This window comes from Cyanistes caeruleus, chromosome 10 (genome assembly GCF_971803275.1).
Source record: "Cyanistes caeruleus chromosome 10, bCyaCae1.hap1.1, whole genome shotgun sequence".
Classification (NCBI taxonomy): domain Eukaryota; kingdom Metazoa; phylum Chordata; class Aves; order Passeriformes; family Paridae; genus Cyanistes; species Cyanistes caeruleus.
This window is the reverse complement of record NC_141710.1, coordinates 2,539,323-2,554,205: the sequence shown is the minus strand read 5'-3', so window position 1 is coordinate 2,554,205 and position 14,883 is coordinate 2,539,323. Positions and strand designations below refer to the sequence as shown.

At 45.9% G+C, this 14,883-nt stretch overlaps 1 protein-coding gene across 21 annotated transcripts in view; it reads right to left on the bottom strand.

Moving 5' to 3' along the window:
- The window catches only part of ST6GAL1 (ST6 beta-galactoside alpha-2,6-sialyltransferase 1), a 44,171-nt gene that overhangs the window by 18,064 nt on the left and 11,224 nt on the right, over positions 1-14,883 (bottom strand). For 2 of the 21 annotated variants that reach the window (XM_086843687.1, XM_086843702.1), the window contains exons 2-3: positions 11,180-11,346; positions 10,048-10,170 (exon numbers count right to left, since the gene is read on the bottom strand). The gene's annotated coding sequence lies outside the window, so the exon portion shown is untranslated. Of the gene's footprint in view, positions 1-126; positions 228-763; positions 835-2,462; positions 2,564-2,621; positions 8,356-9,773; positions 9,827-10,047; positions 10,171-11,179; positions 11,347-14,883 lie in introns of those variants that run through there. The other 19 variants (XM_086843689.1, XM_086843695.1, XM_086843698.1 and 16 more) reach the window with 18 other exon arrangements.

Genomic DNA, 14,883 nt, shown 5'->3' with positions numbered 1-14,883 from the left:
CTGCCTTTATTTCCCTTCCTGACCACTTCTGAGCCCTGAGCTCTACACAGTCTGCAATGACTTCAGGTTGTTTTGCAAGCTGTCCCTGGTGCAGGAATAAATACATCTGAAAGAGCATTCTCTTACTCCTGCTAGCAGAAGTCTCCTTTGCCCCTGTGCTGTCCAGCCACCCAGGATCAGCAGACTCCTCTGCAGCTGCTCAGGGTTTCTCCTGTTTCCAGCAGCCCCTGTGGTGACAAAGACAGCCAAGCTCAGAGCTCAGTCCTTCCTCCTCTCTGCTGCAGAGCCCTTGGCAGCATTCGAGAGTGGGGATCCCAGAAAATCCCTGTGGGATTTCTATGATGTTGTGAAACCTGACTCTTTGCTTTCCCCCCTGCCAGGCAGACACTAATCCACGTCAGGAACTGTCTCATCCCACGACACCTTAGGGTGGCTTTTTCTGAGGCTCCTGGTGAGCAACCTCACCAAAACCTTGAAAATTCAAGGTCTCCCTCTCTCCATGCTTAAGACCTTCTGAAAATGAGAGAAGAGGAAAGACACAGATTTGAAATGTGACCCTTCTGCAAACACATGATGAGCCTTCTTCATTAGTTCTCACATAGTCTACAGGTGTTAATTTTATTATGTTTACTGGTCTGAAGCCATGGATCCTACCAGAGTCCCTCTGAAATGTAACCATGTCAAGTAACACCTTTAATTTAATTTAAATGATGACTTGAGAGATGTAACCCCAGGGTTACAGGATATCAGGAATCACATTCACCTGGTCTACCACACCTCTCCTTAGTCCTGCCATTCATACATCAGCATCATTCAGCTGCAGTTTTCTTCTCTCTGAAAAGAGAGCACAAAAGCTTTTTACTTTTGCAAGTTTTTCCTCATTTCTTTTTTTTTAGATAATGTGCTAACTATTTCATATTTAAACTCAGAGCATTTACATTTCTTTCCAGATTTCCTTCATTTATGCATTTCTATCTGCACCCACAATGCTGTGCCTGCCCACAAAGTAGGAAAGCTTTGTTCCCAACTTTTACTGATGTATTTTTAAATGTTTTTATGCTGCCCTATATGAACATTTTCTACTTAACTACACCTTTCTATTCTTTTTTTGGTTCATTCTGAATGCTAACCCTTTCCTCCACCCAACGCCCTCTGTAAAGAATCTCTGAAAAGAGAAGTGGTTGGTACCAAAGGCTGAATAAGTTCCAATGTGTGTGGAAAAGAGGAAAGACATGAAAATGTAAGTCAGGAATTCTTCTGTTCAAAATAACATACTCAAGAAAACCTAACACAAGAATAAATTTGGATTCAAAAGGTAACCTCCAAACTGTATCTGCTCTGAAAATTCCCTATTTCTGTCCTGAGGAAAAAATATTTATCATGACCCTTAACAGTAACAAACAAACTATGTTCATGCCATTTTGCAAATGAAGAAGCTACACTTTCCACATGCTGGATACACCAGATGAAAGGCAATAAAACATTTTCCAAGCTAAAGGTCTGTCCCTCTGGAGCCAAGTTTCAGATCTCTCTGATATCTTATTTAGCTCAGCCTGTTAATTCAACTGTGTGTATCATGACTTTGTAAATATATAAGCAGGGAAGGTTTGCTTCTAGCAATTCTTGGTTTCTTTCCAAAATATCACTGTGCTGTGAAAATAAAACATCTGTTGAGCCATACATTTAGGCATTTCCAATGTCACCAAACAGAATGGGGAGAATGAGGAAACTTTACACAGAAATTTGAGGAAAAAAGCATTGGTTAAATTTCAGGTGACACATTGGGGAGCTATACAGGTCACTTGTAATGAAATAAATCATTCCATTAGTCCTGCCTGCATTAATCTTTGCATGTGCCAGTGAAAATATGCTGCTATCACAGCTGAAAAAAAAAAAATCTTCCTGGGAGAACAGGAGAGGTGGATTCTGGGGGAGGCACGAGGGAAAGTTTAAGCATGTGTTTCATTTTGGTTTTACATGTCAACAAACACTGGCATTTAATATAAGTCAGAAGCCTTTATTTCTGACTCTGTCAGCCCTTTACTCCTGCTCTTTTCTATGTGCCATGTTGGTTTTGGAGGGTGGCTGTGCCTAGCAGCTCTCTGCTTCCCCTTATAACTCATTACATAAAAAAGCAGCTGCTTTTTTATATATAATAACTATTTTGTATGGATCTAGTACCTTAACCATTGTATACATGTATTCAATTTTTATCATGAAAGTATTCTAAATAATAATAATATTTATATATTAAAACTGCTTTCTGAGTCACAAGATGCCACATAAATCCAGGATATCAGATTTATCAGTGCTTCATCTAATTAAAGGTTTACATTTTAGTCTTGCTGTATAGGGTGCTTTTAGTGGCTCATAATACAGATTCCAGTTAGGAAATATACTGAGGCAAATAAAGAGTGAATGTAGAGGAGCATGCTTAGCATCCTGTTTGGTGGGTTACTCACCCAGAGGGACAGAATGTTTATGAACTCCAAAACAGGACCCAGCCCTCAGCTGGTGGGACCAGCACTTCTCCCTTACAAACCCTGCTTCCTACCCCACAGACAGACAGACAGACACCTGCTAAATATTCCTTGTTAACAGTAATGGACAAGAGAACTCACCTGCACGGGGAGTCTTCATGCCCCAGGCCAGCTCTGCTCTCCTGCAGCTGCTCCCAGCTGGATGCAATCTGCCATGGCAGCTCGCAGTGCAGCTCAACACACAAGCCATTTCCTGATGGGCACATGCCCATGGGGGTCTCACTCAGCAGGATACCTGGAGACCACTCTTAGGAACAAACCTTTTCCATTTCTAGAACTGCCAGTTTCACCTTCAGCTGGAGAAAAGTACGGGCATGAACAGCACTACCTCCTAAAAATGCTGTTTTTTCTTCCATACCCAGAGCCCCAGTGTCAGGGCTTTACAAGTGGGGATTTCATCATTAGTCAGCTTTATCACAACCATTCCCACACTGAAGCCAACAGCAAAAATCCCCCTACCATGCCCAGTTTTAAAGTCCAAGATGCAAACCATTTGACTATTTACTTTACATAGAACATCACACCTTCAAATCATTCCCCACCAAGCATGTGTTCCTCTGTGACGTTTATCCTCCAAAATGAACAGGACACTGCCTTATTTTAAATTAACAGCATATGGCAGGTCAACACCTCAACACCTCTGCAAATATCGCTGTGCACCAAGACATGTAACTGGTGTTCTGTGGCCCCAGGACAATAAAATTCCCTGTGTGCCAGCTGCAGGGACACTACCCTGCAGGATAACACATCTGACACCACCCCTTTGCAGATGAGGACAATGTCTGTCTGTCTGTCTCAAGGACAATGCAGTAACTTTTCACAACTTGCTCAAAGAAGACTCTAATTTAACCTAAGACCTAGTCTTTCACTAAGTGAAATGAACTTGCACAAGTCTGGATCTACCAATGCTGGTTTTCAGTCCAAGAGAGCTACCAAGATTTATTTTTCTCTACATACTCAGAGTTCATCCCTGTTGGGGGATGGCAGAGCTGGCACTCAACAAACAGCAGTGTTCTACCACACCAACTTCACTGGAAGAAAGAAGCAAAGTGTCAGTTCCAGCCATTGACTTCAGAAAGCCCATTCAAACAATGTTAAGCAAAACATTTCCTGCACTGTGTTTAAAATAAATTGTTTTTCACTAAGAAATCCGTATTTTATAATGCAAGGACACATACAGATGTGAAGGCTGTTTATCAAAAAGTATCAGGTGCTGAAAAACAGGCAGGTCCTGATGGCAATTAAGATAACATTATAAAGGACACCAGATAGAAGCCAGCAAAGGAAAACACTACCAGAGAAATTGTAAAAACAATAATGTAACAAGCAGTTCAATTATTTATCCAGCAAAAATCAAAGTAGTTCCTTTTTATGAACTTGAGGCACAGAGGACAAATGGAAACTTCAAAATTAGAGTTAATTATTTTATTTCTGCTAAGAAAGGAGGCAGGAAAAAAACCCATGTTACGATAATCAGATGTTTTTCCACATATCAAAACCACTTGGTTTTGGTCTCCACAACCCCAGCAATACAGAAGATTAATTGATACCACTTCTACCACACATCACCATTTCCACTGGTTAAACAGAGTGAAACAACCAGAGGAATGCCAGGCATAACTCAACACAAGTAGTTGAGAAAGCCCAGGTCCAAGCTCAGTGTCAGGCTGCAGCAGATAAACACGAATCATGTACCCCAAAACCCTGGATACTGTTCCTTGTTGAAGCAGCAGCCAGGTTCTCAAAAGTCAGAGTATCTGCAGTAGCAGATGTCAAATATCTTTTGGCAAAGCACATCAAGTCACATCCTCCCACAGGGAGCTCTTGGCATGGCTGAACTTCAGCAGTAACAGCAAGAGCTGCCCTGTTCTAGTGTCTGGGAACACTGTGCTCCTGTATCAGCATTTCAAATGTATCTACTGTCAATAATCCCACTAAAGTATTGCCAGGGAAGGAACTTTGCCTAAATTCAATTCGATTTTATAAATCATAAGCAATATAAATGTATTACACAAAACTAGGTGCCTAGACATACTGAAAGACATTTAAAGAGCTTAAGACACTCCTCCACTCTCGAAGTTTCACACACGTATGTAGAAGAACAGAAAACACTAATGCAACCTTCCTGAGAAAGCCTGCATTTGAAACCTCCTCGCTATTTTCTTCCCTCAGCATCCTCCCAGATGCTTAGGAAAGAAAAGCAGGTCCAGCAGTACCTCCTACCCAAACCCAAGATTATGTCCTCTGCTTAAGGACCCAGCATGGAGAACACTGCAGGAACAAAGAGGTGCCTCTCTGATGTGCAATGCCCACTCTTTGGTGGGGTGGAGGACTGGCAAAGCCTAGCACCACCTCCAGCTGGAAGCTCCCAAACAGAGCATGTCACCCATCTGGCAGCTCTGTTGTGCCACGTACATCACAGCCAAAGAATTCCCTTTTTTCTCCCCACTTACATACCCTGACAGCATCCCAGTGATGGATCAGTGTTGCCATGGCATGAATTGATCTGAAACATGTCTACACAGTTGCTGAAGGGAGGAAAACACCATGCCTGAAACACATGTAAAGCTCTCTGGGTTTCTGAGAGGCCAAGGATGCAATAAAGGCCACATTAATGTCTAATCACTTCCTCCAGAGTTTTTAGCCTGCTTTCTTCACCATCAGAAAACCAGGTGGAAAGCCTGGAAAGCACTACCTAGCTTCTGCTCCCAAACACATCACTCACTTCCTACAGTCAGCACTTCAGAACCAAGTCTGGCAGCAGAGCTTGCAGATGACACATGGATGGATCCATCATGGATCTGAAACGCACTCCTTGAAGGAGGCAGATTTCTGCCCCCTCCCATTTAAGACATTTCATGTACATGAGACTTTGAGAGATCTAGACAGATAATTCCAACAAAAACAGAAGTTACTCCCTAAAGCAATGAAGGAGGCACCAGACATTTTTTGTACCTCCTCCATTAAACATTGGCTCTCATACTGCCCTTAGTATAACATGTTTCTGCAGTCTTAGAAAGAGGCTCTAAGACTTAAAAAAGCTCTCTGAGCCTCCCAGAGCAATGAAAGGTCCTCATCTTCTCCTACAACCTGCCAGCCGTATGCTGGAAGAATGGATGTGATACAGGAGGAAGGATGATTCATGGAGGAATGGGAGGAGGATGTTACTGCCAAGGGCTGACTCTTGCTCAGAAGCACACAGCTCCTTCTGGCCACCCGGTACCACCTGGCCACAAAGACACCAGACTTCCTCCTTGGTAAAGGGAACTCTCCCCAGACACAGAAGTCAGACATCTGTCACATCTGGAATCGATGCACACCAGTGCAGACAAGGAGCCTGCAGAAATCCAGCAGAGATGTTCCACATGCTGGTGGTGGCTCCCAGGACACCCTGAAGGGACACCATGCCTAACTGCTTTGGAGCAAGATCTGATGGGTGTTTCCAACAGCAGTGATCTCACTCAGTCCCACAACATCCCACAGTGTTCCAGACCAGGAGAGGATCTGATGCCGCCTCTAGCACAAGGCCATTTCTTCTTGCTGCTCAATATCCAATCCAAGCTCTAAGTGGAAAAATCACTGGGCTTAAAGTTCACTGAACATTAAACAAGGCTGACTTTTGACCTGGCTCAGACCAAGTTTTAGGTTAAAAGTTACTCATTCATTTTATTTAAACAAATCTGCCTACCTTCATTCCAGTACACTGCTAAGGGACAAGTTTTTAAACACCTCAGATGGGAATGTGACCATAGTCTCATGGGAACTGATCTTAGGTGACCCTTCATTTGGTGGGCCAGGCCAGGTCCATTGGTCTGACTCAGGATGCCACAACCTTCCCAGAGAGAGGTCCCCAAGAGAGCTTCAGGGGTCTCTGGCAATCCCTGCCCCCTCCAAGAGACAGCTTCAGGGGTCTCTGGCAATCCCTGCCCCCTCCAAGAGACAGCTTCAGGGGTCTCTGGCAATCCCTGACCCCTCCAAGAGACAGCTTCAGGGGTCTCTGGCAATCCCTGACCCCTCCAAGAGACAGCTTCAGGGCTCTCTGGCAATCCCTGACCCCTCCAAGAGACAGCTTCAGGGCTCTCTGGCAATCCCTGGCCGCTGGGTAACCTCAGCAAGGGGCAGCCTGTGGCCTGTGAGTGATTTCAGCTCAGCTTGTGAGGTTATCCTGGGCCAAGTCAGAGACAGGAGCACCATGTGGCAGTTCCACAGAGACAGCCTTTATTGTCCAACAGCTCTGCAAAGGGGAGCCAGAACCGGGCAGGAGCTGGGGTTTTTATGGGGGAAAGCCAGGGTGGTACCAAGGGGGAAAAGCCAATGGGTTACAAAGAATCAACACAGGCATCAAAGCATGGTGGGGTAGCTGGAGCTCTCACCATGACAATAGAGGATGGTCTTGTTCAAGAGGTATCTCTCCAGAAGAGGCTTGAGATAAACTTCCTACAGGTCCCTCAGGGCACATTTCTCCAAGGGAAAGCCTTGGCAGGCTCACCTGCCTCCACACCTTCATCTCCCCCTTCCATCCTTTTCCTGCCAAAAGAAACCTTAACAGTAAGGTACCTCACTCTCCTCTCCACAAACTCCCCTCCATGTTAACACGATGGGAACTTGGCTGCTACCACACTGTGCTTTAAGCTTGCACAGGCGTCTGAAGATAAAAAGTGCTGGTTATCTCCTGACAAGAGGCACACGATTTTTTTTCTCGCTCCTCATGCTGTCGTACCGGTATCCCCTGAGGCTAAACTGGTAGAGAATCCTCAAGCCCTGGGTATGCTGGTGAGAATAACTCCTCTCATGTAGGAAGATCCACAGCACCTTACTATTAAAGCAAAGAAAAACAGCAGAGCAGCCTAGCAAAGTTGTCAAACTATTTTAAGATTTTGAATTTGCATTTCACTGGTCTTTTTGTGGGTTTTTTTTTGGTTTGGGGCTTTTTTCTAATTATTTTTGAAGAAACAGGCGAATTCAGCTAAAGTAATTCTGTTCCACTGAAACATGTACTCTCTCTTGGATTTGTAACAGATACACATACTTAGATATTTACATACATAGCCTCATCTATTTTTGAGTTAAGAAATAATGCATTCATAATACAGTGACATTTCAGAAATAAAAGCTTTTTCATTAGCTGTCCAACATGCATATAGGCCAGAGTTGTATGTTGTCAAAAGAAATTACTTTCACATGTCATTAGGTCTGAATTTTTCTTCCTCACTCCAAAGTAACAAATATAGAAATCACCAGTTAAAATGCATCAGCCTGATGAATATTTTCTGAAGTCTGCTAGAACAGTAATTTAAGGGTATTTTCCCCAAAGTACAAGGCTAAAAATTGAAAGCCAGCCCTAGTTCATAGGTTCTGTATCATGTTTGGATCTCTGTACAGCATTATCTGGGGGCATCTCAAACAGGGGAAGCACCAGTGCTTCAGAAAGTTGCAGCAAACCTCCCATGCCATTTTTGGGAGGTCTTTAAAAGCTGACTGAACATCAGAGTTCTTTCAGATATCTTGGCAGATTATGGCCCAAAGAGGCGAAAAACCACTTGTGTGAGAGCAGAGCAGAAATTCACCACACACACTGGTCTGGAGGCGTCGGCTCCCCCAGTGCCTTGGACGTGGCCATGGTGCTGCTGCTGCCAGAGCAGATAAAAGCCCCAGGTTCTGCTCTCTGCCCCAGCCCAGGGAGCAGCAGTGCTGGTGCTGAGCACCCATCACCAACCACAGTGATTTGTGGAAGAGCTGTGCTCAGAGCCCAGGGACACACAGCGCTGCCTGGAACACGGGAGGAGGCTGGAGGTGCTTTACGGTGCTTTCCTACTGTGTCAGCATCTCTGGGACTCTCCTCTTCCCCTAAGGCCTCTCACATCCCTTCCAGCCTCCACACTGCACAAGGGGATGCCCTAATTTCTGTGGCCTTTCCCCACAGTGCAGCAGCAGGAAGCTGCCTTTCTGCCTTGGTGAGATCCTATCACCAGCTCTCCTTCCACCCTCCACTAACCTTCCTTCTTGGAAGTCCTTTCCTTCAGTTTTGGTCAGCTTTTCCCCCAGCTCTCCCAGACCCACTGTATGCAGTGCCTGTTCATCCAGGCATTTCACAGCTTGTGCACAAGTCCCACAAAATGCTTCAAGTGCAAAGCAGTGTCTGAGATGACTGTCACCTGCCACAGCACAGACTTCAGACAGAGAAGCCACGACTACACAAAAACAGAGCGCCCACCAGTGTGGAGAGAGGCCACAGAGCCTCACCAACACCCAGCTCCTGACAGAGCTGCCCAAAACTCACAGCTCTGCTGGGACTGTCTCTACAGCGCACACAAAACTGCAGCCAAAACAGATGCAGATGGGTTCACACTGCACTTCAGCACAAGTAGAATGAATTGCACTGTTAATCCTACACAATATCATTCCAGGTGCATCATCCCATTACCTTGATGGGAATTATTTCAGTATATGGTCAAAGGCTTTGCTGCTGGTATCCACTTGCTTGGACACCCTCCGTGGAAAATCACTCCTAAACCTGGACACAACACACTGAAGCACATCCCTATCCTCTCCTCTGCCCATTTGTGCCCAACACACAACAAACCCTCTGCTCCAACAGGCAGGCTCTGCCCCTTTCTCCTAAAGCAGGAGGGGGTCAGAGGCTCCCACACAGCCACAGGGGCATGAAGGAGGGTGTGTGCCAATTTTTGGTTTTACTTCCCTATTTCAGAGGTAAGTCCCTTTCCCACTTCAGATATTAACATATAAAACAATGTAACTGCTGAGAAGGGGGTAGGTAGATACACAGATATTACAGACCAAATAAATCACTTTGGTGGTTTTCATATATCCATCTTCTCCAGCAGCCTTGCCATCTTGCAAGCCAGGCCTAATCAGGCCTGCCTAGTCTGAAACCAGACTTGGTAACAGAGGGCTGGGTTTGGCTGTTCAACAAGGAAGACTTCTGAGCATTTCAAAAGGGGCTCAAGATTTTGTTCTGGCACAAACAGAAAGTGAATCTTCAGTGCTACCAATGCTCACTAAGGAAGGGAATATCTCCACACAAGAAGGTGTATCTGAGCTTGAAAGGTCAACTTGGCCTTGAGTTTCAGCTGTCCCAAAGTCAGGCACCCAATCAAGGCCAGCAGTCCCAGTCCCTGCTGCCTATCTGGGCCTTGCACGTGGATGTGCCCTGCATTCCCACAGCCTCAGAGAGGATGGCTCCCATATCCACATGAGATCCAGCCAACTCACCGGCTCACCTGGCATCACACCCCAAGTCACATCTTTGTCCTACAAGCAGATGACTTCCACAGAGGAACAAATATGAAAAAGAGAATGAAAAAAATTTGTTTCTGTACAACAACCAAAACAAGAAGTTTTGCAGCAGAGGACTGGCTGACTTGCTTCTTTAATCCTTTATTCTCCACCCAAATCCCACCTAACCAGAAATCAAACTGTCCCCAGCTTAGTTTTCTTCTTTCCCCAAGAAAAGAGCAATGGGCTATGCCTTTTCTTTTCCACTCACCTACCTCCAGCAGAGCATTCCCACTCCTGCCAATGCTCCCCAGGCTCCACACTGCTCTGTCTTGATCTCTGTGCAGATTTTGGCTGTTCTCTGGCCTCTTTGGGGTTAGAAGTCCAGCAGGCCCTAGGCAAGCAGGCTGTTGGAACACCACTACCCTTGCCCAAGTGTTCTAGTTTGCAATGCTAAAGGTAACACGACACTGGGAGAGAGAAGTGTTGCTCAGCCAGAAAGTAAGAAAGGGAGGTGCATTTTCCATATTAAAGGTCACATTTTAAATGGAGGAGAGGACATTAGCATATTTCCAGCAGAAGAGGAAGTAAGGAGCAACAGCTAGAACTCTTGATGCCAGCAAGTTAAATATTTAGAGAAACAGCTATACAATGAGGTCCTCCTCCCAAAACTTCTTCAAGCACAAAAAGAGGCATAAACCCAATACCTACATTTACAGCTGCCTCTAAAAGTGCTTCCTAGCAAGCTAGCCTTCCCATGCACAAGAGAAAAAAGGAGGTCCCAGCATCAGCAACAATCACTGCAATGGCTCACATGACACTTGTCATCCTTGAGGGCAACAGCCAAAGGATTGCAGTGTTGTGATAAGGGGCAGGATACCAGTGGGGAAGAGTGATAGCAAAAGTAGTGACACCACCAACAGAAGCACTTCAGGCATGATCAGCAGAGGTCAGCTGTGTAAGCAGGCAGCTAATCACTCTAACCTAGAGCCAAAGGCAATGTCCCCACAGGGTTTCTATGGAAAGCTTTACCAAAATGAGCCCCAGTACACATCTCATATTCATCTTATGCAAGTCAGAATTAATACTGGATATCAGACTCTTATCTCTGGCACAAAACCAATACATGTCAGCTTCTGCAAGGGCTCCCACAAGAAGCAGAATGTTTTATTTTGCTTTAAAAGAGAAATGTAGGATAGTTGCTAAGGGAGTATCAGGGAACCCTCCCTGTTTTCTTTACTATCCTCCCAATGCTGCTTGTAACATGAGATGGCCTCAATGCAAACAGCAGTGCCTCAATGTATGTGGCCTCGTCACACTGACAGCAGCCCTGCTCTTGCTGCAGACATGAAGTGAAAAAAGGCACAAGGAAAAATAAAAGAGGAAGAGCTATGGTCGCTCACCTTCATCTCCAGGTTCCTTTGCTGTCCACAGAGGTTCCTGTCAATCCCTTCCAGACAGCAGCAGATTGCCAGGTAAGAGCTGTAGGAGATGCCACCACAAGCAGCACATCTGTGGTCTCCATGCAATTCTTCATGCTCCCATGTCCCTTTTAACTGAGTGCTCTTGTCTAGGAAAGAGATTAGGGTGAAGATGTTAGACAGCCACATCAGACTTATCAGGAGACTACAACCACCAGCCAAGACCACACAGCAAATCAGCAGTGGCACAGAAACACCCAGAGCATGCAGACAGTGCTGTGTCCACACCATGTGTCCTGGATAAGGCCAACAATCAAGCTGCTGACACCTTCAAACATTACTTCAGTAAAACACCACACAGAGCCTTGTTTTGAAGGCAAAACCTGCTGGTGAACACCTGCTGGCTGCAGAGCTCACAACAGTCTAATGCCAGGAGTCAGGGAAAGCTGGTAATGCTGACATCAGGGCAAGAAGAACTCGACCTTGAGTGCTGGAGCTATGGGTCCCTAAGGAGATTTTAAGAATGCAGCCTGTACAAAAGCGTGTGCAAAGCTCTTCAAGGATCCCTCTTCCACTGAGCCATCCACAGCAAAACCTACTGCCTACTGACAACAGAGGAGTGATGCAGTGCAATTACCTGGTGACCCTTGCTGGAAACACAAAAGAGCCTTTAGAGAGTTTTTATTTCCAACCTCTTCCCTACTTCTAAAAGAAACTCGGTGTAACTGCAGCACACATCCTAAAATCCTCTTAAATAAGATATTAATCACAAGACTGTTTAGCAAGCAAGCGCACACAGTCCGCTTGAGGAAACACTACCTCCCATAATTATCCTGCCCTGGGCAAGTTTCCAGTGTATGTGCATGGCCTGGCATATGCTCCATCTCAAGTTCAGCAGCTCAGCTTTCTGCTCTCAGTAGGGAGCCCAAGCACTCACAGCTTAATAAGAGGTCCCAGTATGTCCATATCCCAAATTACTGCCAGCCTGAAGCATCCATGGGACCCTAAGCCACAGCAGCACACCACAGCAGGGGAGGCAAAGCAGGAAAAAGGTAAGCTTAGGCTTTATATATTTTGCATGACGAAGAAAAGGAGGAAGATGGGGAAGAAAAGAGAGGTAAAAAGCAAGAAAGGAGGAAGATACTAAAAAGACATGCAAAGACATGTTCAGCAGTGTAGGGCAGTGTAGGCACGCAATGCCCTACTTCAAGCACTGAGGTCCCACCAGCACAGGCTGGTGAAGTTTCCTGCCAGGTGAGAGAGTGAAACTAGAATGATACTTAAGGGTTAGGTGAGAAAGGAAAAACCAGCAACAGCTACCTGCTAGACTGAAAAATATCATTCTTGGTGTCCACCAGCCAAGTGTCTTGGCATGGCTGCATCTTTGAGAAGCATCTCACGGAGCAAGGGGTCAGCCATCACAGCAAGTGAGGAAATTTGCACAGGCAGAGCCCCAGGACAGCTGTAAGGCAGTCCAGGAAGGCTGGATGAGTAATAGTGAGCCAGAGCCCCAGCACTTTCACATGCCAGCCTAGGAAGTCCCCAGCCTGCAAGCTCAGCAGGATCCCCTTGCTGCAGGCTGTGCTCACACCAGCCTTTGTGGCCTGCAGAAAGGGTGCATTTAAGTGAGAAAAATGATGCAAACAGGAGGTAAAAGGTATGCAGAGAAGCACAGACAACTGAAAAAGGCCAGCACACTGGTTGTCCAGCCAGGCAACACTTCTTCAGGGTATATTTAAAAATATACAACAATCCTGCCCTGGCTACCTGCTCCCTGCTGAAGTCTGCCTTTATACATGACCGGAAAGTGAGCCCAGAGATGCCACCAGAGGCAATGCAAGTTCTGTTGTGGCAGAGCCTGGGCAGCCACAGAGCTGTAAGAGGGAGAACATCAGCCAGGCTGGAGCCTTGGAGCTTCCCAGTCATTTACCCATTCCTTCCTGCTAACAGGGCAAAATGCTCCAAAATATTCACCAGCATCTCTGGCAGGCAAAAGGATCAAGGGGACATGTGCCCCTCAGCAGAATAGGACAGCAAGAGTGGCTGCTCAGGAGCACATCTGACAGCCCAGCACCTTCCAGATGTGCACAGAGCCGATGCTGGGGGCTGCATCTAGCTGCAGGGTGGGCAGTGTCCCTTGGCAGAGCTTGAATCCTCAGCACTTGTTCTGAAAGCCATGAGAACATGAGTGATCAGGCCTCCTTGCCTCCTGGTCAAATCAGAACATGAGGAACTCATCTACACAACATTTCCACATGGCAAGTTTCCCCATCAGGAATACAAGCAGGTAATTAGTAAAAGAGACAATAGCTTGAAAGATGACAAGGTTATTTAGGGGCCAAAATTTACTCCCCAGTTCAGAACAACGTAAAAGTTTTCATTAATTTATCATTAATTCTTCTTCCCTCCTAAGAGGATCTGTATGGAAAGATCCTGGAGAGTGCTGTAAATGAAGTACCAGCCCAGGTGCCTGAAGAGATTTAATACACTCTAGTAACATCCAGACTCCAGTGTGACAGGTCTGTGCACTAACAGCCAGTAATCACCAGACTGTGGGACCAGGAGGAGGAGGAGGAGGCAACAGCCTCCTCTGTCATTCAGCATTCCTCCCACTGGCAGTCAATGCAGACTTGTGACTTCTTTTTTTTCTATGAGTGAGGAATTATTTCTCCTTCCTACCTTACCAGCTACAGCTTAACCAACAGCCTGATGGATGCTTTGGCAGAGGAAAACATCCTGCTGTCTGTCATCTTGTAGAAGAAATGGTACCTGTTTATTGCTTAATTGTTAATGCTGATTCATCCCAAAGTTAGAAATCTTGCACCACAACTCTTCCAGAATGCAATAAGCAAAGCCCTGCCTGCCAGGTTATTCACAGTTAAATGGAAAATCATTAAGGCCTCTACAGAGCAGAGCACCAGCCAGGAAGGCCCCCAAGCCCCAAAGCAGAGGCTCATACAGGGGCCAGCATGTCCCTGCTGGGAGGGAGCAGGGACACGAACAATGCCACCACTGGCAGGGATAGCAGTACCCTCTGGTCATATCAGTCAGATGAGAAGATGTGAGGAATAAAGAAACCAGGATGGAGAAGGTCTACCAGACACAAGGAGCAGGATGTGAAACCCAGACATTGCAGACAAGAAGGAAGTGGAATGAGACACTGAAGAGCTTCAGACCAGGACTGGTCCATGAAGACCACTAAGGCAAGGACTGGAAGGCAGGCTGGGAACAGGCCTGCAGAGAAGTAATGACTGGAGCAAATGCCTGCTCTCAGGCCACTGGTAGATCCCATGGCTCCCCTGGTGTCAACCAGCCAACAAATCCCCTCTGTACAGCCCATCCTCCCCACTCAGGCTCCATAGGGAGGACAGTGTTTCATCAGCACTGCCTGGTGATGATTCAAGCAGGATGAGCCTGTGTGGTGTACAGCCCAGCCCTCTCCTCTACCCATAAAACACACACAAAAAAGACCTAATCCTGCCCCTCATTTTGTCACAGTATACTCCTTTCACACAGCAGAAGCATTCACTGAATGACAGTGATGAAATAACTTTCTGCCTGGGTGGGTTTTTTTCCAGTAGATTTTTTTTTCTTAGGGTGTAGTAAATAAGGCAAAAAAGACAGATAAAGTCTCTGGAAAGGCAAGCCAAAGTTGACAAAAAAGTGATTTCTGCCTTGCTTCTTCT